Source organism: Tursiops truncatus, chromosome 4 (assembly GCF_011762595.2).
Source record: "Tursiops truncatus isolate mTurTru1 chromosome 4, mTurTru1.mat.Y, whole genome shotgun sequence".
In the NCBI taxonomy this organism is placed as follows: domain Eukaryota; kingdom Metazoa; phylum Chordata; class Mammalia; order Artiodactyla; family Delphinidae; genus Tursiops; species Tursiops truncatus.
In genome coordinates, this window is record NC_047037.1 from 89,743,922 (window position 1) to 89,770,781 (window position 26,860).

General features: G+C 36.7%; 1 protein-coding gene across 7 annotated transcripts in view; it reads right to left on the bottom strand.

Moving 5' to 3' along the window:
- The window catches only part of BBX (BBX high mobility group box domain containing), a 282,397-nt gene that overhangs the window by 129,535 nt on the left and 126,002 nt on the right, over positions 1-26,860 (bottom strand). For 2 of the 7 annotated variants that reach the window (XM_033855864.2, XM_033855863.2), the window contains one exon: positions 12,319-12,436. The exons of the other annotated variants lie outside the window; for them this stretch is intronic. The gene's annotated coding sequence lies outside the window, so the exon portion shown is untranslated. The remainder of the gene's footprint in view (positions 1-12,318; positions 12,437-26,860) is intronic. 7 annotated transcript variants of the gene reach the window in all.

Consider the following 26,860-nt stretch of genomic DNA (forward strand, 5'->3'; position numbering starts at 1 on the left):
CAAATACTGACTCTAAGCAGGGGCATGCCTTGGCTAAATGACCTAACCTCTGAATCTCTGGTTGCTCTATCTGGCTCTGGAGAGGCCCATCTAGCTCTACATTATTTTAAGGCTCTATTTCTTGAGAACACTCTACAATAGACTTCAACACAACAAAACCTATCTGGCCTGTCTCTAACATTACGTCTTCAGCAAAGGCTTTAAACAGAAGTCTGAGGAGTGTAGTGATAGGACCAAATCTAAAAGGGGTTCTTTGTAGCTTATAAGTGAATTGCTTTTGAGAAAGCCTCTGTCGACATCTTACTTTGGCTCCTCCTCTATACAAACTGCTGTGGGAGCCTAAGAAAAGCAGCTTTCAAATGTGCAAGTGCATAGATTTGGTGTTGCTGCCGCCAGGCTGCAACGGCTGCCAGAGGACCAGAGTGAGTCAAAAGCAATTCTACGCATCGCAGGCCTCAAGGTCTTCCCTTTACTTGGCAAACTATACACTGGGATCAGTCATCCAGCTAAATGTCAAGAGTCCCAAAGTCATTACTGGTGCAAAGGGTTCCAGTCTGAAACTTCCAAAATGATATAACTTAAATCATTACAAAGGAGATCTTTTTATGTTACTACAAACTTAGACTAATTTGTGAAAAATTAAAAGGGTAGTGAGACCATGACTCAGGAATCACACGATGTATGTGTTTGGAAGAACATTCACATACACCTTTTCTGGATCAAAGGTATTACTGGCACGTATTAAAAGAATCAAATAGAATCAACAGGAACCATTTTTAATGCTACTTACACAGTCTGAGAATTCTCAAAGATATTTACATCTGAATGCCTCATTTTCAGGCTCCTGTAACACTTGTTTCCAACTTTTAAGGCAATTATAGATGATCTACTTACAGGCTCTTTTCCCTTGAAAAATGTATCTCCATAAGTATTATTAATGGTTTCGGTCAAAATACATCATATGTAAGCTTGAATGCACTTTATTTTTTCGAAAGGGAGAAGAATTAACTTTACTTTTGTGGTCACACCCCTCTGTAAAAAGTAGTTCATTTCTACCCTCCAACATAAATGAAATACTTGAAGGCTGTCACTGAAGACAGCTCCTCTTCTACAGACACTGTTCTATGAGACTTTTCACTGTTCTAGATGAAAATAAACTATCAAATGAAAAAACGTCTACATGTTTAGATATTAAGAAATGCATTTCTATCAAATAGGCTTCTTAATTTTGAAAGTAATTCTGCATGTAATATGTTACACTAATTTTTGAAAAAATATACAGTAGACAAACATCCTAAGAGATATTTCTAAGAAAAAATTTTGAAATAGGTCTTACTAATAATCTGTTCTCTTATCAAAGAACAATTTGTAAAAAGGAAAATCTTATTATAAAGGAGACACACTTTGATCTTAATCTTAATCTTCTTTCTCCAACAGCCTGACAATTTTTAAACTTTTGGCTATACTCTTAATTTGGGGAAGAAACTACACAACTCAGTTAAAGAGGAAATGAATAAAACAATTCTTATGGTTTGGAGAGGTGGGGAATGGGTGGGTAATGAAGCAAAAATGCTGGGGGTTTGAAAGAAATGTAGAATAAAAGTTTATTATAAACAGATTTTAAATGGCCATTTTATCAGAAATTGAACTTTTTGACAGGATATAAAAACTCACTGTCTTACTCCAAGAAAAACCTTTTCTTGAATCAAACAAATCTCACTGTTACTGAATCCCACACAAAGTTGTGTTACTATGTAACTCCTTGCATCACTTCTGTAAGGAATATTTTCTCTACCAACTTGCTCTTTTCTTCCTCATCAAAATTCTGCTAAAAACATAATGAATGTGGAACTCCTTCTCTTATTAAACTCAATAACTTGATTTAGGAATACTCATACTTATTTCGAATTCCTACTTTGTTCTTCATTCAAAATCACAGATTTCTAGAGTTAGAACAAACTTTAAAGATTACCCGTTCAACCGTGAAAGAGGAGGAAATTCAGGTCCAAATGAAGAAATTTGCTCAAGGTCCCAGAACTTGCTCAAGGTGAAAGAGCTGGGACTAGTAACAAAGTCATCCCTGGGATTAATTTTTCATTTTCATTCATCACTGAGGAAGTTGAAAAGGCAACATATAATAATAACTAAAAGTTTATTCATTTTATATTTTTTAAAACAAGAAAGCAAATCATTGACACTTTCCACAAAGTATAAAAATTTATTTTCATTAAATTTCATGTCATTGTGTTTTCCTGGTGGTGCAGTGGTTAAGAACCCACCTGCCAATGCAGGGTACATGGGTTTGAGCCCTGGTCCGGGAAGATCCCACATGCTGTGGAGCAACTAAGCCCGTGTGCCACAACTACTGAGCCTACACTCTAGAGCCCACGAGCCACAACTACTGAGCCCACGTGCCACAACTACTGAAACCCGTGCACCTGGAACCCATGCTCCACAACAAGAGAAGCCACCGCAATGAGAAGCCTGCACACAGCAACGAAGAGTAGCCCCTATTTGCTGCAACTAGAGAAAGCCCGCGCACAGCAACAAAGACGCAACACAGCCAAAAATAAAAATAAATAAATTAAAAAAAAATTCACGTCGTTAAATTTGTTTCATTAAAATGATCAACAGCCATTCAACATTCAAAACAAATGCATCCACTGCCTTGCCAACCATCTTGAAAAAAAGGCAAAACAATATATGAGAACTAAAAAGGAATTCAGACCTATGAGAAAATTCATAAGATCATAATATTATCCTGGAGAGGTTTGATTAACTCACCATACCATATTCCAACAGACGACAGAATTTAGTAAAAAAAAAAAAATACCACTGTCTCTGTTCTTCCACTGTGTAGCTGCTTTTTACACCACCCCCTACTTCAACCTCTAAATGATTCACACATTACACTGAGGGTATATCCTATCTCAAGGAACTAGTGACAGTACAGCACATCACAAATTCAAAAACACTGTAAATGTTCCATGAAGTTTGTACCTGGACTACACAACATTTTCAACCTAGGTTTTTTCCATGAAATGCCACATTCAGCTATGCTTGAAAACTGCAATCGTATTATCCTAGATCTTCTTTAACTTAAAATACCATTTTGCATCATATGTCTCTATAAAGTAGCTAGGACCTTTCTACTAATAGGTCAAATCTTCCCAATAATTACTTTTCAAATTGTAATTTCAGAATAAGAACAATCTTTCTTATATAACCTGAACTAAGAATTATGTAAGAATACATAAAATAATTAATGCACTTATTTTACACTTGAGGAGCTAAGCTGAAGAGATCCTTAAGGTTTCACATAAATAACTCTAAGACATCTGCTCTACATCTCAATTCAACATTCCAGACATAAGATTACATTTCATCTAAAAGTCATCAGGCAGGAGGCAGCATTTCCAATTTGCCACGTTTTAATAATGAGTTTTGTCAATGGTCATAATTTGGTGTTTAGGGCTTTTCCCAACCATATTAATTTTTCTGTGCCTATCAGGGATGAACAGTCACAAGTGAAAACTTTGAAGATACATGATTTTCAAGAAAAGGATCTCAGAAAACAGAATCATAAAAGTAACCTGGATTTCTAACTGAAATACAATTTATTCTTTTAATACACTCTTCCATTGTGAATATTTAGTTATGCCAGAGACTTATCAACACTCTTTCTCCCTAAGTATTTACAGCAAGTCTCTCAAGTAGACAATCAGTTTGCAGTCCTAGATGGATCTAATAAAATGTGTGAATAGTTTTATACCACTGCACTCAATTTTACAGTTCCTAAAAGTCTTTGGGGATATCATTCTCAATATATATTGCTTCCGGTTTTGTCCATTTCATTCTTTGGATCGATTTTCTCTGGTGAACTAAAGCATTCATCGCTTTTTTACCAAACAGCACACACACAAAATTACAATTTTCTTCCATCTTGTGAACAGTATTGAGATATATCCCTTGTCATGTCAACCTTGAGATGAAGATTCAATGTTTTCCTTTGAGGGTCAAAGAAATAATTCAAGAGAAAAATAGTAAGCATATTATCACTTAAGACTTCTTATTAACAGTCTCATTGGTGTCTAGGCTCAAATTTGTCCAAATTTTAACATGAGATTACACTACATATGAAATTCAAGACTTCAAGTTACAGACAGAAGTTCTTATTACAGCAGCCAAAACCTAATCTGAATGCTTATTTTTATTTCTTTATACTACCCAAATCAAAGAACTTTTTGTTGGGCAACTGTAGACACTCAGCGGAGTCAATGAACATATTTCAGACAGCCGCTTCTTGTCTGTGAACCTAGAACTATTTCTGCTGAATGAAATGCAGGTTATACAGAGAGAAAAATTAGGATTCCCCCACCCAAAAAAAAAGCCTCCACTTAGCACAGCTGGAGGATGAAACAGCAAATGAAATATATATGTAAATCTCATTTAACTAGAAAGCAACTAACCGATATTCCTTGATTGACCACATGGGCCAGGAGGGGGTAACCTTTTAGAAAAAGTCAGGAATTATATAAACAAGCTAACATCAGCTTAAAAAACAAAAACAAACAAACAAAAAAACAACCTTCCAGAATGTCTTAGGCAGGATGTGGAGAGGTTGTTGGTGTTGGTAGTGGGCAATTCACTAGATGTCTGTACCACATACTTCTTCAAACCTCCCACCTCTTCTACATACTATAAATATTTAAAACTGTGAAATAAGTGTTAATCATTAGAGTGATGACACCAAGCTCATCTTCCCATTAAAAAATAAGCTTCACTTACTATTAATAAGAAATTCAGTTGTGTACTAACATTTCTACAATGATTTTATTTACAAATATTAAGACTTCTCTAGCTAACTTTCAATGAGTAAGAAAAATTAACCAAAACATTCTTTTCTAAACAACTGTTCCAGTTTAACCTATAAATTTTATTCTAGGAAACTGGGACACTGATTTCATTCACTATACACCAAAATTACTACTTGGTAGGAAATATCTCTTCCTATTTATTCTAAATTGATATAAACTATATCACTGACCCAAATTTTGTCAATTGACATTTTTCTCTAAATTATCAGAAAAGAGCATTTTTCTCAAATGCTGTGATTGAGAAACAGCTAAGTCTAACATATAACACCTTCATCAAACTCAAATTCAGGTGTACTGACATACATACAATTATGTGTATATGAATATCATCCTAATTTGGATCCATTTAATAATTCCTAAGAAAGGAGTCTATGACAAATCAACTAAGGAATAAAAAGTTCATCTGTTCTCCATTTCATGGTTCATGAGTCAGAGCAAGGGAGTAGGAAAGGCTTGGACTTGGCAGCCAGATAGGCCTGGCTATGAATTTTTACCACTACCAGTTGTCTAATTTAAGGGCCTCTCTGTTCACTCATCTATAAAAGTAGGCTAGTAGCTACTTCACAGGATGGTTAGAATGGAAACAGATAGTACAGAAAATCCCTTTTAGAATGCCTCACATATGCTGCCTTAAATATTTACTTGTAAAAAACCAGCATGACAGGATGTATTTTCTTTTTTTTTCCAAGCCCTCTGGCACCCCTCACCCCAAGAGAGATGCTTACATAACTTCTAAGTGATCACCTCCATTTCCAAACTAATCTGTATCAGTAGATTTATTCAGAGTCATGCTTTAAGCCTTTCATTCTCTGAATCCAAACTCTGTGGAACTTCACAATCTAGTCCCAGAATTTAATTCCTCAGATAGGCATTCCACATCATTTTTTGTGCCCTCCCTGCCTCACCCCAACTCTTGCCAAAATCTGGCCCCAAACTTCCATTGCCTTTCTCTATATCCAATACCCCAGAAGGTGTATTCAAGGCCCAGCTTCCTGCGTTTGAGTACTTCCTTGCCTCTTTTTATTTGCCCAGGGATCCCTTATTTAAAATGCCCCTTTCTCTCTTCCTCTCCATGCAGGCGGAAATAACAGCCCCTTCCTCCAAATTTCTTAGTTCCCTACAGCATGAGCCATAAACTTCCTTGTGACCCTCTTCTGTTATTGGCTTGAATGATTATTTTACATCTGTTACTCTTAGCCTCTTATCGTTTTACCTCCACTACAGACACATCCACAGCACCATCATCGGTAGCCTCTTAACCACAGACAGTGAGTCTTACACAGAGTCCCCCATTGAAAATGATAGGCTTAAATCCTGTAAGATAAACTTGTCCAGGTTCATCCTACTCATAACTGTAAACTCTAAATGGAGGAGGGGGATGAGGAAGGGAGGGTATCCCTATGGGTCTTTGAAGTCCCCAGAAAAATGTAAAGGGAGAAACAGGAGAACGCAACCCCACCGCGATTTCACCATCCTTACTGGGTACAAAGAGTAAAAGAGCCAGAACCTCTCAACGAAAACTGTCTTTGAAATTATTTAAATGCAAATAATTTTACGCAGACCCACCAAAAAAATCTCTGGCACATTTTTTAAAGTTTGAAGGAAAAAGAAACAATCCTTGAGTAAGCTCCAGTAAGAGCAGAAGAAAGGCTGTCTTGATGCGCTTTAATCTCGAGAGAACAGCTGACTGGATGATTCCATTCAGTGAAAAATCACTCACTCACTCTTGCCCTGGCACTGAGATCTAGACGTTCTCTGACTCGAGAGTTCCAGGGCACGGACTTCCCTAGGTCCAGAGAGGTCCTTCACAGTTGACAGGGTACTAATTGACGAACACAAATCCTGTGTTTACAGGGCAGCTTGAAACTCACAGAAAGTAACACTGCCATCTACCCAGTGTAAGGGCTAAGTAACAGAAATTATTATAAATGGATGAAAACAGCAGCCAAGATTCTCCTAAGCTCAAAACAGACCTTAACCAAAGAGCAATGATGCCATCATTCAAACAAGACACGTGTGTGGCTAGCACAGGGAAAGGGAGTGAAGTATCCGCCAGCAAAGCACAAAAGAAATGTACAGAATCTGAGGAAGATTTTGCGGGGGAAACAGTCTGGCACAGACACAGAAGAATACCATATTTAGTGATCTTTAACATTACGGTGCCCGGGTGAGCTTCCTAGGAGTCCCAATCCCTCAAAACAATTGTCAGTATTAAAGTGCTGCTGCTCTTTCTGTTCTATTGCTTTTATTTTAAAAAAAAGAAAAGAGGGGCTTCCCTGGTGGCGCAGTGGTTGAGAGTCCGCCTGCTGATGCAGGGGACACGGGTTTGTGCCCCGGTCCGGGAAGGTCCCACATGCCGTGAAGCAGCTGGGCCCATGAGCCATGGCCGCTGGGCCTGTGCGTCCGGAGCCTGTGCTCCGCAACAGGAGAGGCCACAGCAGTGAGAGGCCCGTGTACCGCAAAAAAAAAAAAAAAAAGAAAAAAGAAAAGAATCAGTGATTTATTATTCAGATTTAATACAACCTAGTCAGCCTTTCAGAAATGTAGATTTTGCAACTAAGATAATGAATGGAAATTAACTTCAGGAAAACAGACTCATTCCTCACTTCTTTTTCCTCAAAATTACAGACCCATTTGAACATTTCACTGCTTTCTTATCCAGATACAAACTCCCACACAAAATGAATATTGCTATTCTAGCAACACCTAAATTTGAATGAAGTTATTCAGAACTATTTTAAAAAAGATGCTTTTTAGTAATACAGATAAATCTGTATTTTGTATAATTACATGAGTAATTACATAAAGCTCAACTTTGACCTTACTGTTGTATGTATTACTAACTTTGCCGTATAAAAAATATAAACCAAGAGTAAAAATTAAACGTGCAGTTCAAAATTTATTAATTTAGCATTTAAAAATTCCTCTTCCAAGTTAAGACCATTCAGTGGAAAATCTGTAATAAATGCATTTCCTAGTTTCTACCAAAGGAAAATTTTGTATCACTTGTTTATATATATTTATAAATTTTCTACTGTATTTAAACATGATCCAACTTATTAACACAATGGTGCATTTTTAATATTTGCTGCAACTTAGTCATTAGAGAATATATGGTTCTTTTTCAAAAGACATTAAACTAAAATACTAAATGACTAGGTTTTCAGACGCACTTTCAAGTCTGTCTAAATTAAAATACTAAGTGAATTAGTATTACAAAAGAAACTTATAACTGATAAGTTAAAATATTAATGTGAACATTTAATAGGTCAAGCCTTTTACATTAACCAAAGTCACAATATAAAGGCAGTTAGAGTGAGCATAAAAGGATGTTTCTCTCCATGTATTCCTGAGGAACAAACAGTAATCTGTTCTAGAGATAGGATGGTATTAACTGCTTCTTTCAGAACAGAACATTTGGTGTAATATGGTTTTGTAGAGTTCTGTGAAGGAAGCCGTTAGGAGGAGTGAATTATCACCAGTAGCCTGGATTCTGGGTCCTCATGGCAGGATTGCACAGTAAATCTCCAGTGTTTCACGTGTACTGAGGCTGGAGGTGAGTTTGGAGGTTAACGACTGGTCTTTCACTGAGTACTTTAACATTAAAAACAAAAAAAACCTAAAGAGATTTTTTAAATCCCATTTAGAATTAAGTTAATGTTATTAAAAATAGATCTTCATTTTAAAAGTTTTCTCCCTTTTTCATTTGTTTTTTTAGTTACAAAACTTTTCGCTTGCCTTACTCTCTTATTAACCTAAAATTTGCCTGACTTCCATGGGATTTTTCACAAAGCAGATCCATAATATCTTGACAAGATTCGATTATTCTGTGTCCCTTAATGAAAGAAAAGAGCCTCCTTAACCTTGGTTAATGCTCAGATAGACAGCTCTCTGGCCAGGACCCTCAGGAGTGATTGGGCAGTGTTTACAATTTACAGAAAGTTAAGGCAGTTTTGTGTCCCTTGCCCCGTGTAGTCTGCTCTCTGGCTTCTTTTGCCTCTGATACAGAGTTTAGCGGTACTCACAAAATGAATTCTGGACAAGTAACAGGTTCAGGAAACACTAATCATGTGCAAATCCGAAGAGTCAGATAACTCCTTGAAAGGGGTTATAGCACAAATCTATCTTAGAGTGAGAGTCCCTGCAACAGCTATAGGAAGGCAGCGAGCGAAGGAGTTCAGGTCTCACTCACCATTTACCTTGGGTTGAGGAGTTCCTAGCAGAGAAACCACAGGAGAAAGGAACGGGCAACTTGCCTCTAGCACCAGATAAAGACAGACCCATAGACTTCAAGGATCCACAACAGTTAAAACTGAAAGTTAAAACCAACACTGACTCAAAGATGGTAGCTGGCAAGTGAAAGGAGACGTGGAGCTAGGTGGTACATCAAGTAGCAAAGGGAGATGCACTGCCCCACTCACAGCTGAGGGGCTGGGGTGGGGGGGTGGGAGGAGGAAGAGGCCAGGACTCAAGGTTTTGCGCTGAACAATGCCTGGGCTGCCTGGTGAAAGAAATTGGGAAGCCAAAGGAATTCATTATCCTTTCTCAAAGAAAGATAAATCTATTCTTTCTCCAGAACAAATCAAAGCTAAATAACATGAAGGGAAGTTCGATGTATGCCCCACTTGCTACGGTTATGAGAAACACTAACTGGCAGGTTGCTGTGACATAGCCCGGTAAGGTAGATGGATTCAGGCTTTGGTAGTGGTGCCCAGACATCCCATGAGAAACTGTATTTCATTTCCATTGAAGATAAAATACAAAAAGGTTGGAGTCAAAAGGGTTCTTACAGATCACTGTTCTACCACTCTCATTTTGCAAAAACCCAGAGTGAAGCTCAAGAAGAAATGACTACTTATGGTTTACAAAGCTACCCACAGGCAGAACTGTTTATAGTATGCATGATTTTTGCCCACTGCTTTTAGGGTAATTATTATTGCTGAGCTGGGAAAAGGCATTTCCGTCCTTACTACATTTACATCTTTCCTTTCTTCATTCAGTAAACATCAATTGATTAATAAGTACTAGGCACTAGACCAGAACCTGGAAGACTCCCCTGGAAAACCTCAGAAAATGAATGTGGTAGATAGTGGTACCAAGTTTGACAACAGGCAAAACACTGAAGTCAGTCAACTAAAATCACAGACCATCAAGTACAAAGTACCAAGTTAGGAGGAACTGTGATATGAAAATTGGAATGGATTGTGCAAGTATAATCAGATACCAAAAGAACCAATGGCTGAGAAAAACAGAAGTAGGTGAAGGACAGAAAAGGGGAAAGAGTGGCAAATAGAAGTTGTCATTTACTCGAGCTTTTGGGACTTTTGCAACACAGAACAAAACACAGGTTGCAAACAGTCCTCTGTAGGTCACTCTTTCTCTATCTCAATTCAAATTAAGGAAAAAAGAAATCAGTAAAAGATGTGTACATTTCTCTGCCCAAACTATCTTTAGAAGGCAGGAATAGCTGACAACTTTCGTTTAACATGAGAACATTACATTATTATGATGTAGTTTTCCTGGGAGAAAACACTTAGCTAGCAAACATACCCAGCTATTTCAGGATGTCTGGACTTAACTGGGTTTGAGAAAAGGTGTGAGTGACAACTGGAAAACTAAGAAATACAAGCAGCTGCTGCAAAGGATGAAACTAATTTTTAAAAGGTCATCAGGATTATTGCTAAAATGGTGTTACAGGCAATTTACAAAATTATTTTTTTAAAAATCTAGTCATTTTAAAGAACTATATAAGAGATATAGAATGAGAACACTTATACTCAGCTAGAGGGAGGATTAAGATGTAACAAGTTCTATGTAAATCCATTTGCCATGATCCTACAGAGTTTGAGGTTGGGTTGACGTAGCACTTCTACCCATGAACATATATCCTAGAGTGCATAAAGAGGCATGAATAGGACTCTCAAGACTTTTTCCTTTGCAGTTTTATCTCCCATAACAAAAACTGGAGACAATCTAAATAGCCATCCAAAGAAAGTGGATAAATAAATTGTGGTATTTTCATACAATGAAATACAACTGTGATCATAAATGAATTACAGGTATAAGAAAGGATGAATCTCTCAAACATGCTGAGTGGCAAAATAGGTGTTGCAAAAGAAAACATATAGTATTAATATTTATATAAAATTCAAAAACAAGCAAAACTTAATGTAGGGGATACATAAAACGTGGGGAAAAACTATAAAGGAAAACATGGAATTAATAAACTCAACATTCAGGATTGTGGTGGTAGTTAAAGAGAGGTGATGGAATCTGGGCCAGGCATAGCTCTATTTCCTAAGTTAGTGGTAGGTACTCAGTTATTCATGTTAATGTTATTCTTTGTATCTTATTCACATGTTATAAATACTCCTTGTATATATAGCATTTTCTAAATACTATGAGGTTTACTTCTATTTTTAAAAAGCTCTCAGAAATAACACTATATTTAACAAACTATTTTAAAGGTACGTTTTAAGTATCTGCAAGTAACAAGTACCTAGCACACACTCAGGACTTTATAAAATTATCTCTTTTAATTCACAGAGCAACTCTCTGAGGTAAACATTTTCATTTTACATAGGAGGAAACTGAGATGTCTGTTACGTAGATTGCCCAACATTACATAGCTAGCAGCGGTAGAATTCAAACCATATCCAACTCTGAAAACCATGGTGCGCCCGTAGGTAGGACTATCTAAAATACAACAGCACAGATAAATTTCCAACATAAACACAAAACTGACTTGTTATACTGAAGTTTACTATTTTAATTCATCTTAGCATTTATAATGCAACCCTAGATCATATTCTAATATTGACAGTCTGTATTAACTTTATGTCACAGTACCTCATTATTACTTCATAATCACAATTTACTGTTAAACTCTATAAATTCTAAAACTGGCAACAGATACCAAGTATGTTTATGGAAATTCTCAATTTGGCTGTACTTCTTTTCATAACTTGACTTCCTCTAGGACTGGAAGTTTAAGGAAAGTTAGCTGCTGGTAGGCTGAAACACAGCATTCTCATTTCACTGCCCTCCCATCAGGGGCTCGTTCGCAAGCAAGCAAACAGGCTTGCCAAGTGAGAAATTACTCACTTCCACCCTCTTTTTCCTCATCTTTCTTCCAATAATACTTCAAAACCTAATTTTAAACTCATGCAGGAAACCTGATTAATACCACCTGCTTTTCTCTACTCCATTAACTCTGGGCCTCTTTGGCACACATACAACACACTCACTTATATAATTATTTGTCGGCTTTGTACTTCGGTGTTGTTTTCATTTGCATGTGTGTCCAGCCTGCAAGAGCCACTGAAAAGTGTTTACAAGTTTATTGCTTCTGAGCTATGCCCTAACTCATTCTTCTTTGCCCAAAGCACCATCAACTGTGCTCCGTAAACAGTAGTCACTTAATAAATGCTGATTGACTTACTACAGCAGAACAATTCGCCTCTGGTATTTCTCAATGTCCCAGTGACTCCTCCACATCTACAAACATGCTGGAGATGATACCAGGTACCGTTAGAGGCTTGGGGTCTTCCTGAGGGTGCCTGGGACAAGAAAAACACAGAGAGAGACCAAAGACAGTCAGGAGAAACACAGAGAGAGGGAACATGGAAATAAACAGAGGACAGAACAGAGTGAGAGGAGTCAAAGAGTCAGGAGTTACGAGAGACACTCAGAGACAGGGAAGAGGTCAGCAATCCAAACTTGGGTTTTAGGTTGGAAACCACATTTTTGGTATTATTGACTCCTATTATAGGTGCATTCATGTTACTAAATTTATGATATAACTGACCACTTCAAGGTTATTTCTAAGGTTTTTCTGAGCTTGTAACTTTATCTATTAAAATTCATCTTTATGTGGTAGCATCTTTGGAGACCTACACACAGATACAAACATGATTCTCCTATTAACCCAGCTGTAAATAAGGAAATATTTTTCTAATTCTTCAGTTTAGAAACTGGTTACTTCAGAGAGGTAATGTGACTTGCCCAAGGTCACAAGCAAGAATATGATCATTGGGGCCCCAAATCTTCTGATTCCGAACTCCAGTGCCTTTTCTGATGTCCTATGTTCTCTATTAGAAATGAATCATATATAAATCCAAACTGTTTTTTATAAAATAAAGTTCAAACCACACATTCAAGATAAAACTTTCTATCTGTTCAGACAATGAACTGCTGAGGTTACTCTCTTAGGATACTTTACTTCAGAGCTTCATTTATTTAAAAAAAATCTATCAGAAAAAAATAAAGCAGAATAAAACTATATCAGAATGACAGAAAATTTCAAACACAAAGGAAATTACGTGAACAGGCACTTGACAAAATTTTAACATTTTTAAAAAGGAGCCAGAGTTAGTTCATTGCTTTTACAACTGTAATTTCAAAGTTTTGGTGATTCAACAAATTTCAGCTGAAAGATCAAAAGCTCCACATTTCAATGAGTTCTTACATCTGAGTACTAGTAAACCTGTCTCAAACATGTTCTCTCATGATGTCGCGTACCTAAAGTCTATACTGCAATTCTATTTCAGGGTACTGCATATAGTAGCAATGATTTAATTGTAATCAATTTTCTGTAATTGTCAGAAAAGCTCCTTTGATACAAGTGTAATAAGCATGTGAGTGGATTTCACAGCAAGACAATAAGACCACAAAGAAATTTCTATTCAATTGTGTATCAATATTTTCCCATGTTCAGCAATTTTTTAAACTGTCAAATCAGGCCTAAAGTACAGTACTGTTCTGCCCTCTAGTGACTGCCTAGGTTCTGTTAACTACATGTGTTTTTTAATTGCTTTTTGAGCAATACTTAGGGTTTGTTTTTTTTTTAAATACATATGACAGTGCTTTTTTATAACTGAATAGTGAACAAAGGGAACTGGTCAAATTTAAGATACGGCTTGTGGTATGAACACAATGCAGGAAAGATAACACAATTTCTTCTCATAAGGATGGTACACCTAAGTATTACAAACAAAGAAAGTTTATATCATTTATTCCAATCTTTATTCATATTTTTATGTAATTTATTTGGAAAGGCCAAAGAATTACATTCAGTTTCTTTGCTAAAAACTTTACAAGTGTCACAACTATAAATCCCAAGTTGGTTTAATTATATTATTTTGGAGTCTGAGGTATCAAGGCAAGTGGTACTACATATATCACACATAGATGAACAATTTTCTAATAATTATAACAGAGTCAAAATATGCTTAATACAAAACTATCCTGAACATTATTTACCTTTAACTGTTTCAAGTGGCACTTTAGGATTTTTCTGAACCTCAGTGTTGTCTTTAAAATATTGTTACTTTATATGTGGAAACATTCATCAAGGATGGCAATTAAGACACAATTATTACACAGAGATTCACCATAGTATTTTGATGAAGGGTACTTCTTTCCCTCTTAGTTTCTCTTGCCATAAACCTCTTGTAAGAAACCAATGCATCTCTAGAACAGCATTTCTACACTCACTAATCCTAAGCATACTACTTCTGTGTCTACACACTTATGTTAAAAACAAAATTACATTTGTACACATGAATGTAAAAGGATACCTGAACATGTGAGGATAACCCACAGGCAGTATGGTGGTGTGGTTAAGAGCACAAACCCTGCAGCCAGACTGCTTGAATTCCAGCTCTGCCTCTATTAGTATGACCTAGGGAAGATTACTTAATTGCTCTGTGTTTCAGTTTCCTCAGGTACAAAATGGGAGTAGAGAGAGACACCTACCAATAGTAATGTTTTATATCTTCATAAGTATTTGGGTTATACAGGTACATATATGAGATTATCAAAATCCAGAAAATATGTGTTTAAGATTTGTGTATTTCACTGAATGTAAATTTTACATCAAAAGAAAAGACTTGTACATAAATACTGAGCTACAATCAATAATATACATGCTGAAGTAATTAGGGGATTTGCAGTGATGTCTTTTAAATGCATCAAAAAGAAATTGAACTGATGATGGATGCACAGATTATAGGTATGTAATAAAATAAGTATAGTAAAATGTTAATGGTTAAATCTAGGTGGTGAGTATAAACATATGCTATATGTTTGAAGTTTCAAAATAAAACGTTGAGGGGGAAATACATCTACCTTTCAAATAGTTGATGTGAAGATTAAATAAATAAGGGAATTAAATATACAGAAGAGAGCCTGACAATCAACAGTAGAGAATGGCGATATGTTTAAGCAAATGAAACTATTCATCCCTAGTTGGAAGGAAAAGGTAAGAAAGTAATAAGGCATTGGGTTCCAATTGGGCTCCACTGGACCAAGTAGTTGCCATCAAGGTTGTTAAAGCTCAAATTTCAAATATTTACATCATTAATTTGCATGGGCCATGTAGAGAACATGGTCTTTGAAAGTCAGAACGAGCTGATTTGAATCCTGGCTCTGTCTTCAATCACTCAAGAAGCTCAGACAATTTATTTAAATGTTCTGAGCCTCAGTTCTCTCATATATATAATATGAGAGTAATGATACCTACATCTAAGAGTCATTGTGAAGATAAGAAAAAAATACACATACAGAAATTAGCACATGAAATGCAAATAATAACTACTGCAGTTCTTTAAAATTATAATCATTATTACTACTTAGGGTGAGTCTTTTATACCCTTACAACTATTCTCTGCAGATGGAAACAAAAGTGGCTATGTATCTGATTCTAACCTAGAAATTTCATGTGCAGGTGGCCCTACTAATCCAAAGAGCTTTCTACAGGATCTTTATTAAAACAGTAGGCCTTTCTAAAAGTACCAGTGTACTTAGAGTAAAAGAAGAACTGGCAATGACAGGGAATTCACTTACCCCTCTGTAATGCCAATTATAATAAATGTAAGTCCTACGGGTGAGGCATTTAGGAAGTATGTTTGCTGATGATATTTTAAAGAAAGTCACACTTAGTGTATCTGAGGAAATAATATTAGCATCTGGATAAGATCTGATTTGAAACAGTCTTAGGTAACACATTTAAAGAAAAGAATATTAAAACTATATTTATAGAAGATGAATTCTATGCTCCCAGGGAGTGGCTTTGAGTCATTATAGATTACTCCACGAAGACAGTGGCTCAACATAGTTTCAGCTAAAAATAGAATCAAGAAAGTGGAAATGAAAGGGGGAATATTGAAAACATATACACAACTTGGCTTCTTCCTTGACTACTCTACAAAAACTGCTTCTCCAAATGTAAATCAAAACCACAGTATCAGAATGGCTATCACCAAAAAGTCTACAAATAACAAATGTTGGCGAGGATATGGACAAAAAGGAACCCTGGTACACTGTTAGTGGGAGTGTAAATTGGTGCAGCCACTACAGAAAACAGTATGAAGGTTCCTCAAAAGACTAAAACTAGAACTACCATATGACCCAGCAATTCCAATCCTGAGTATACATCCCAAGAAAATAAAAACACTAATTCGAAAAGATATCTGCACCCCAATATTCATAGCAGCATTATTTATAATAGCCAAGGTATGAAAGCAACCTAAGTGTCCATCAACAGATGAATGAATAAAGAAGATGTGGTATATATGTGTGTATATATATATGTGTACACACACACACACACACACACACACACACACACACACACACACACACACACAATGGAATACTATTCAGCCATAAAAAAGAATGAAATTCTGCCATTTGTAACAACATGGATGGACCTAGAGAGTATTATGCTTAGTGAAATAAGTCAGACAGAGAAAGATAAATATTGTATATTATCACTTCTATGTGGAATCTAAAAAATAAAACAAATGAATATAAATGAGTATGACAAAACAGAAACATAATTATAAATACAGAGAACAAACTAGTGGTTACCACTGGTGAGAGGGAAAGGGGGAGGAGGGGCAAGGTAAGGGTAGGGGATTAAGAGGCACAAATATTATGTATAAAATAAACAAGCTACAAGAATATATTGTACAGCACAGGGAATACAGCTAATATTTTAAGATAAATTCGAATGGAGTATAATGTATAAAATACTGAATCACTATGTTGTACAATATAATGTTGTAAATCAACTATACATCAATAAAATGAATTAATTATTTTTTTTGAAAGAAAACCCCATTTATTTATTTTTATACATTAATTAGTTAATTTTTGGCTGTGTTGGGTCTTCGTTGTGGTGCGCAGGCTTCTCACTGTGGTGGCCTCTCTTGTTGTGGAGCACGGGCTCTAGGCACACGGGCTCTAGGCACACGGGCTTCAGTAGTTGTGGCTCACTGGCTCTAGAGCACAGGCTCAGTAGTTGTGGCACACGGGCTCAGCTGCTCTACGGTATGTGGGATCTTCCCAGGCCAGGGCTCGAACCCGTGTCCCCTGCATCGGCAGGAGGACTCTCAACCACTGTGCCACCAGGGAAGTCCTGAATTAATTATTTTTAAAACTGCTTTCTCCAAAGGACCCATGGATCACCTAACCCAAACACCCTTTTTTTTAAAAAAAAAGATTTTTTTTTTTGGATGTGGACCATTTTTTTTAAAAGTCTTTATTGAATTTGTTACAATACTGCTTCTGTTTTATGTTTTGGTTTTTTGGCCACGTGGCATATGGGATCTTAGCTCCCCAACCAGGGATCGAACCTGCACCCCCTGCACTGGAAAGCAAAGTCTTAACCACTGGACAGCCAAGGAAGTCTCCCCAAACACCTTTTTTAAGCATTAAATGTCTCTATTTTTCTTGAAAACTCTTTCCCATCTTCCTTAGCACTATATTGCTCTTCCCACTAAAGACCTGATTGTTCTTCTTTCCTTTAGACGTCTCTTAACAAGTAGGTAGGTGTTTTCAGAGGTTCTGTCTTAGCCATATTTTCTACTTTCACCAATTTTCAAAGTTTCAGCTCCACCCCTCTCTTAAGCTATACCCATCTTCAACTGGAATCTCTTCCAAACTCACATCAAATTCATAAATGCATCCTATACATAATCACATGGATACTCTCTGCATTTCAAATCCAATCCACCCCAAACTTCACCTTCCCCTCCCATAAATCAGTTTCTACTACATCTCTCTACATATGGTAGTAGGATTATCTAAACATCTACACTTAAATTAAAAACCTACCTCTGACTTCCTTTTCAACACCCCCCCACCGCTTCTTTCCCTCTTATGATTCCTTCTACATCCCCAACACAAGTTCAATCTGTTGCTAAATTCTACACATTAGTAGTTTGGTTCAAGCGATAAGACAGGATTTGTATTCTCTGAGAAACAGAGTGAAAGCTAAATTTACAATCACTAAAAACACACAGAAACACACACACACAGGCTAAATAGTAGTAGGCATCAGACATTTGAGAAAATCATTGAAGGAATCCTTAAAAGTGAGTATCCATTAATTTTTGCCTTGCAAACTGGGAGAAGATTTATTTGATTTTGTGAGTTGGATACCTCAATCCAAAATATTTTAAGATACATCCAGACAGGGTATAACCTTCATAATGTCTCCCACGATGGTCCTATTTACAACTCTCAAATCCTATTAGAAAAACAAATTTCTTCTTACCTAGGATATGTATGCTAAAGCCCCCCAAACCAAACTTTCCAATGCCTACCTCTTTTCCCTTCCAATCCATCCCATTTATATTGTCTACTCAAAAATTTTCAGTGGTTTATCTGCCTTTAAGAAAAAAAAAGTAAACTCACTGTGACTTTCAAGACCCTCTTACATCTAGCTTGCGACCAAAATTTCCCATTTTACCCTCACAAACATCCCATCCAAATGGCAAAAGGATGGGCATTCCTTGAAGATATTGTGGATTTGGATCCAGTCTACCTGAATACAGCAAATATCAACATAATAAAGCAAGTTGCACAAATTTGTTTTCCCAGTGAATATAAAAGTATGTTTACACTATACTGTAGTCTATTAAGTGTGCAACAGCATTACGCCTAAAAAAATGTACATGCCTTAATATTTTTTTATTGCTAAAAAATGCTAACCAACATCTGAGCCTTCAACAAGTCATAAACTTTTTATAATAACATCAAAGATCACTGACCACAGATCATTATGATGAATACAATAATAATGGAAAAGTTTGAAATATTGCAAGAATTACAAAAATGTGACAAAGAGACACAACGTGAGCAACTGCTGTTGGAAAAAAATGATGCTGATAAACTTACTCGACATAGGGTTGTCTCGCCTTCAATGTGTAAAACATGCAATATCTGCAAAGCACAATAAAATGAGGTATGCCTGTATTCGCCTTCTCCAGACTTCTGTATTTACTCCTCTGTGTAGTCTTCCCTGATATTCCTACCTGGGATTTTAGATCCTCCTCAGAACTCTTAATGAGGTTTATTTATCTACCTTTATTCTACCTAATTAGTTTGCCTTCTATTACCACATCGTGACCTTGACAGTGTCTAACACTTTGCACATAGTAAACATTTATCAGATAAACAAACCGAGGAGCAGAAAGTATATTACTCTATCTTTAAATAAAACATTTTTCCAATGAGATTACTATAGGGAGTTCAGGTTCTAAAAAGGAACACAAGAGCTGGAGAAAGAGTGCAAACACTCCTCACTTTTTTTTTTTTTTTGCGGTACACGGGCCTCTCACTGTTGTGGCCTCTCCCGTTGCGGAGCACAGGCTCCAGACACGCAGGCTCAGCGGCCATGGCTCACGGGCCCAGCCGCTCCGCGGCATGTGGGATCTTCCTGGACCAGGGCATGAACCCGTGTCCCCTGCATCGGCAGGCGGACGCTCAACCACTGCACCACCAGGGAAGCCCACTCCTCACTCTTATAGGTGGGCCATAAAGGTTTAGAATTTCAATATACAGTACACTAATAATTGAAAAAATATATAACTAAAGTCTATAAAATCCATAGTTGTTATGGTTAGAAAGTTCACATATTCGACTAGGAAAACGCAAAATTGCTATAAAAAGATCACAAATACCTAATACATACATGCTAACTTACAGAAAAGCTTTTTGAAGGAACCAAAGTATTTTCATAGATGGTCCTAAATCATCTTCAAAACCAGTTTAGATACACTAGAGATATTCAAAATTAATAAATAAAAGTTACTAGGGACAAAGGACAAAGGTGTACTGCTTCATGCTCATGTGCATGAAAATTATTAGAAATAAAAATACTTTCTTCTCTTGGATCAATTAATTGTGAAATGCTAAGCCAATGACCTAAAATGAAGTGAAATTTTGCTTGTCTAGTTATGGAAGAACAGAGTAAGGTCATGAGTTCACAGCTGTTTAAAATTTTTTAAATTTTTTATAGTTATCAGGTTGAGATAATCAATTTACAAAAATAGCTCTCATACTTTAAAATTCATTAAGAATTTATAATATAGCTCCTTGTTTTGTTAAAATAATTATAGTCTTTGAAGAAAATTGTGTAATTATAAAAATGTACTATTATGCTTAAATAATTTACTTGTTGTTTGAGGTGATAATTTTGTTAATACCAACAGTATGAGATGATAATATTCCTGAAATAACTATAATCCACTGAATGATAGATGACTTATGTCCTAATACTTTCATATATTTGAGCTTTGATTATGCTTTAATAAAATTGCAAAGTTAAATTGGGCAAAGTATAATTAAACTCAAACATCTATTATTATGATTGTATAGAAAATATTTTAAGATATCTAACAATATAAAGAATAAATGTTATTCTTTCCTAATGGCTTAAAGCAAGCCAATCCTGTACTCTATAGACTTTTAATATAAGATGTGCAGTATAATGACATTTCCCTTGTTGTGAATAGAGACAATAACATGCTTGAAATTCCATTTCAAGGAACAGTTAAAGCAGTAAAAAAAAAAAAAGTCAAACGCCACTTTTGACCCACTGTCATTGTGAGAACAAACATTTTCTTAGCAACCCTGCCAATGTGCTGAGTTGGCAGTGTACCCTGCAGCACTTTTAATCCTCTTAAGAACCTTACATGGTCAGTATTCACCCCATTTCACAGATGAAGTTAAGTAACTTTCCCACAGCCCAATCAGTAAACAACTGAGTTAGATGTAGTCTTGTGTAGAGTCCATCTGACTCCACAGCCTATGCTTCTGAGATCAAATTACAGCCTAAAAAAGTGATCCATTTAAATCTGTCTTCTATAAGGAAATCTACCTATCCAGAGGAATCTCCAGGAAGCAATAGTGATCATTATGCAGTTGACAATCCAGAGGCAAGAATAAGAATGTTTATAAGCATTAGGAAGTAAAAGTTCTAAAATATTTTTCACAGGCACATTATGAACTCTAATGTATGGAATAGTTTATAATAATAGAAGTAATCGGTAAAAACTTCTATGTCTTTGATGATTAGGTAAAAATTCATAAAGAAGAGACATAACTGGGACACCTTTACCATCAACAAGATAGATTTATCTTATGTTCTCTAGAAAGTGAAACTCTCAGTGAATAATAAGGAAAAGCAGCACCCATTATGTTAACAGGAAAAACTAAACTTTCGAACTTGAAAACTATCATCCTTTAAGTATTCATTTCACCAAATGAACTGAAAGATGAGCTGTATGCGTCATCAAATGGCAGGACAAAATGACTGCTATAGGAAGAGGTTTGGTACTTAAACAGGGGATTGACAGTGGCTGCTGATTTCAAACTTTTCTCTATTTTCTCTTTATATAAGACACCCATTTGATGATATGGCAACTCTAACAAAGCTGAAAACATAGCAGATATTCAAAAACAATATTAAGGTCATGGTTCAATTTCAATTCGTGTCCATCCGGGTGCTGCCTGGATAGATAGATGGACATATACTCCTCTGCATGGATACATCTCACATTCTGTAGGTTTCACTCTCTCTAATCTTCTAATTAGTGTGGCAAAACTAAGAATGCTTGGGACACTGTTCATCACATAAATGGTATCTTCTTATTATTTAAGCCTTATTCAGAAGCCAGTTCCTCCCCATCTAGCTGGCTCTTTCAAGAAACCTGTACACTGTATGTGCCTATGATAATTCAACACCTTAAAACATTACATTCCTGAAGAGGAATACTTCTGCCTCAAAGAGATGCTTGGTAATAAATGACTTTACAATAAAAGTTAAGTAAACACTGAAATAATTAGATAACTCATCTACTTTTTAAGAACAGTAATATAACCATGGCAGAGGCAGAACAACTGCAAATTGAGCAAATTATAAAAGTCTATAAAACCAAAACACAATGCTCTTCTCTAACATCTTTATAGATCAATTTGAATATGGAAATATCCTAAAAATAGTACCCCTAAGAATAAAACATCTAAATGTGGACTTTAGTCAACATTTCGGTTACATATTAACTGAATCCAGGTACCATATAGCATCTCTTTAGGCCCAGCCTGAACCAATCTGCCTTCCTTAAATCTCAGAACCTTAACAGGCACTCCACTCACAGGGCCACTGATGGAGTGTTAGGGAAGTACTTGGCAGAAGGCTTACAACTCTTAATAAACCCCTGCTGACTCAATGTACACCACAAATGAGCTAACAGCCACCCAGAAATTTTTTGCTGCTCATTTTAAGTTCTTTTTTAATTTTTAAAATAAATTTATTTATTTATTTTTGGCTGCATTGGACCTTCTTTGCTGCACGCGGGCTTACTCTAGTTGCGGTGAACAGGAGCTACTCTTTGTTGTGGTGCGCCAGTTTCTCATTGCGCTGGCATCTCTTGCTGTAGAGCACAGGCTCTAGGCACACGGGCTTCAGTAGTTGTGTCGTGCGGGCTCAGTAGTTGTGGTGCACAGGCTCTAGAGTGCAGGCTCAGTAGTTGTGGCGCACGGGCTTAGTTGCTCTGCAGCATGTGGGATCTTCCCAGACCAGGGCTCAAACCCATGTCCCCTGCACTGGCAGGCAGATTCTTAACCATTGCGCCACCAGGGAAGTCCTTCATTTTAAGTTCTTAAGCTTACTAACATTTATTGATTATAGGACTAACTGCAACTTAAAGGCACAGAAAGATGTATTTTTAAGAAACACTCCCCTTCCTGAACTCAGACTGGGAAGAACAACTATCTCCAGGTAGACCTGGGGATGTTTATTAACATAAAAGTCAATGGAATACATGATTAACAAAAGTGAACTCCTGTATTATCAATTCGCCAAATGTTCACTAAACAAGTTCCACATGTCAGACACTGTTTCTACGTTTGGAGTATACAGCCATCGACAAACTAGACTCTCTAATGTAAACTTAAGTCTCTTGGCTTCTTCAAGAGGTTATCTGAAAAAAATTACATGCATATACTCGTATACATTTACATTTATCTGTGTATGTACAGAATATCCAGTAAATGCAGTACATACTTTACATTAAAATGTATGGAAATTCTGACTGCAATGTTATGAGAAATTTTACACCATTTGATCCATTTCTTTATCTGGAGAAACACAATTCTCTGTAATAGAGATCAGAGGGAATATGTATGGACTTCAGTATAAAAATAATTTATCCATCACCTTTCATAGTAGTAATAATGAATGAAGTGGTATGTCTGACTTTATTTGTACTGTCCTTAACTAGTAAATTCAATATCAGTAGACTGATCCTACTGTCTACAGAAGAAATACATTGCTAAAGCTTATCATATACAAGGCTTGAGTTTCAGTCATTCTGTAAATAGCTTTAGAGGGAAACCGAAATCAAAAGCAGATAAGGAGATTGGTTCAAGACGGCAGACTAGAAGGATGTGTATTCATTCCATCTTGCGAAAGCACCGGAATCACAACTAGCTGATGAACAGTCACCAACAGGAAGACACTGGAACTCACCAAAAAGGATACCCCACATCCAAAGACAAAGGCAAGCCACAGTGAGACCGTAGAAGGGGCACAATCACAATAAAATCAAATCCCATAATGGCTGGGTGGATGACTCAAAACTGGAGAACAACTATACCACAGAAGTCCACCCACTGGAGTGACAGTTCTCAGTCCCACGTCAGGCTTCCCAAATGTGGGTCCGGGAATGGGAGAAGGAATTCCTAGAGAATCAGACTTTGAAGCCTAGTGGGATTTGACTGCAGGACTTCGACAGGACTGGGGGAAACAGAGACTCCACTCTTGGAGGGCACACACAAAGTAGTGTGCACATCGGGACCCAGCAGAAGGAACAGTGACCCCATAGGAGACTGAACCAGACCTACCTGCTAGTGTTGGAGGGTCTCCTGCAGAGGCAGGGGATGGCTGTGGCACACCACGGGGACAAGGACACTGGCAGCAGAAGTTCCAGGAAATACTCCTGGCATGAGCCCTCCCAGAGTCTGCCATTAGCCCCACCAAAGAGCCTGCAGCATCCTGTGCTGGGTTGCCTCAGGCCAAACAACCAACAGGGAGGGAACTCAGCCCTACCCATCAGCAGACAAGCAGATTGAAGTTTTACTGAGCTCAGCCCACCAGAGCAACACCCAACTCTACCCACCATCAGTCCCTCCCATCAGAAAGCTTGCACAAGGCTCTTAAATAGCCTCATCCACCAGAGGGTAAACAGTAGAACCAAGAAGAACTACAGTCCTGCAGCCTGTGGAACAAAAACCACATTCACAGAAAGACAGATAAAATGAAAAGGCAGACAGCTATGTACCAGACGAAGGAGCAAGATAAAACCCAGAAAAACAATTAAATGACGTGGAGATAGGCAACCTTCCAGAAAAAGAATTCAGAATAATGATAGTGAAGATGATCCAGGACTTCAGAAAGAAAATGGAGGCAAAGATCGCAAGAAATGTTTAACAAACACCTAGAAGAATTAAAGAACAAATAAACAGAGATGAACAATACAATAACTAAAATGAAAAATACACTAGAAGGATTCAATAGCAGAATAACTGAGGCAGAAGAACGGATAACTGACCTGGAGGACAGAATGGTGGAATTTATTGCTATGGAACAATATTAAGAGACCTCTGGGACAATATTAAACGCAAATACATTCACATTAGAGGGGTCCTAGAAGGAGAAGAGAGAAAGGACCCGAGAAAATATTTGAGGAGATTATAGTTGAAAACTTCCCTAACATGGGAAAGGAAATAGCCACCCAAATCCAGGAAGTGCCAAGTCCCAGGTAGACTAAACCCAAGGAGAAACACACCGAGAAACACAGTAATCAAACTAACAAAAATTAAAGACAGGGAAAAATTATTAAAAGCAACAAGGGAAAAATGACAAATAACATGCAAGGGAACTCTCATAAGGTTAACAGCTGATTTCTCAGCAGAATCTCTACAAGCCAGAAGGGAGTGGCACAATATATTTAAAGTGATGAAAGGGAAGAACCTAAAACCAAGACTACTCTACCTAGCAAGGATCTCTTTCAGATTCAACAGAGAAATCAAAAGCTTTACAGACAAGCAAAAGCTAAGTGAATTCAGCACCACCAAACCAGCTCTACAATAAATGCTAAAGGAACTTCTCTAAGTGGGAAACACAAGAGAAGGAAAGGAACTACAAAAGCAAACTCAAAACACTTAAGAAAATGGTAATAGGAACACACATATGGATAATTACTTTAAATGTAAATGGATTAAATGCTCCATCCAAAAGACACAGACTGGCTGAATGGATACAAAAACAAGACCCATATATATGTTGTCTACAAGAGACCAACTTCAGACTTAGGGACACACACAGACTGAAAGTAAGGGGATGCAAAAAGATATTCCATGCAAATGGAAATCAAAAGGATGCTGGAGTAGCAATATTCATATCAGATGAAATAGACTTTAAAATAAAGAATGTTACAAGAGACAAGGAAGGACACTACATAATGATTAAGGGACCAATCCAAGAAGATGTAACAGTTATAAATATATACGCACCCAACATAGGAGCACCTAAAAACATAAGACAAATGCTAACTGCTATAAAAGACGAAATCCACAGTAACAATAATAGTGGGGGACTTTAACACCTCACTTACACCAATGGACAGATCATCCAGACAGAAAATTAATGAGGAAATACAAGCTTTAAATGACACAACAGACCAGATAGATTTAATTGATATTTATAGGACATTCAATCCAAAAACAGCAGATTACACTTTCTTCTCAAGTGCACACGGAACATTCTGCAGTATAGATCATATCTTGGGTCACAACTCAAGCCTCAGTAAATTTAAGAAAATTGAAATCATATCAAGCATCTTTTCCGACCACAATATATAAGATTAGAAATAAATTACAGGGAAAAACACATAAAAAACACAAACACATGGGGGCTAAACAATATGTTACTAAATAACCAAGAGATCACTGAAGAAATCAAAGAGGAAATCAAAAAATACCTAGAGACAAATGACAACGAAAACATGATGATCCAAAACTTAAGGGATACAGCAAAAACAGTTCTAAGAAAGAAGTTTATAGCAACACAATACTACCTCAAGAAACAAGAAAAATCTCAAACAATCTAACCTTACACCTAAAGGAACTAGAAAAAGAAGAACAAACAAAACCCAAAGTTAGTAGAAGGAAAGAAATCATAAGGATCAGAGCAGAAATAAATGAAATAGAAACAAAGAAAACAATAGCAAAGACCAATAAAACTAAAACCCAGTTCTCTGAGAGGACAAACAAAATTGATAAACCTTTAGCCAGACTCATCAAGAAAGGAGGGAGAGGACTCATATCAACAAAATTAGAAATGAAAAAGGAGAAGTTACAATGGACACAGCAGAAATATGAAATATCATAAGAGACTACTACAAGCAACTCTTTGCCAATAAAATGGACAACCTGGAAGAAATGCACAGTTTTAGAAAAGTATAACCTTCCAAGACTGAACCAGGAAGAAACAGAAAATATGAACAGACCAATCACAAGTAATGAAATTGAACTTGTGATTAAAAACCTTCCAACAAACAAAAGTCCAGGACCAGAAGGCTTCACAGGTGAACTCTAACAAACATTTAGAGAAGAGCTAACATCCAACCTCT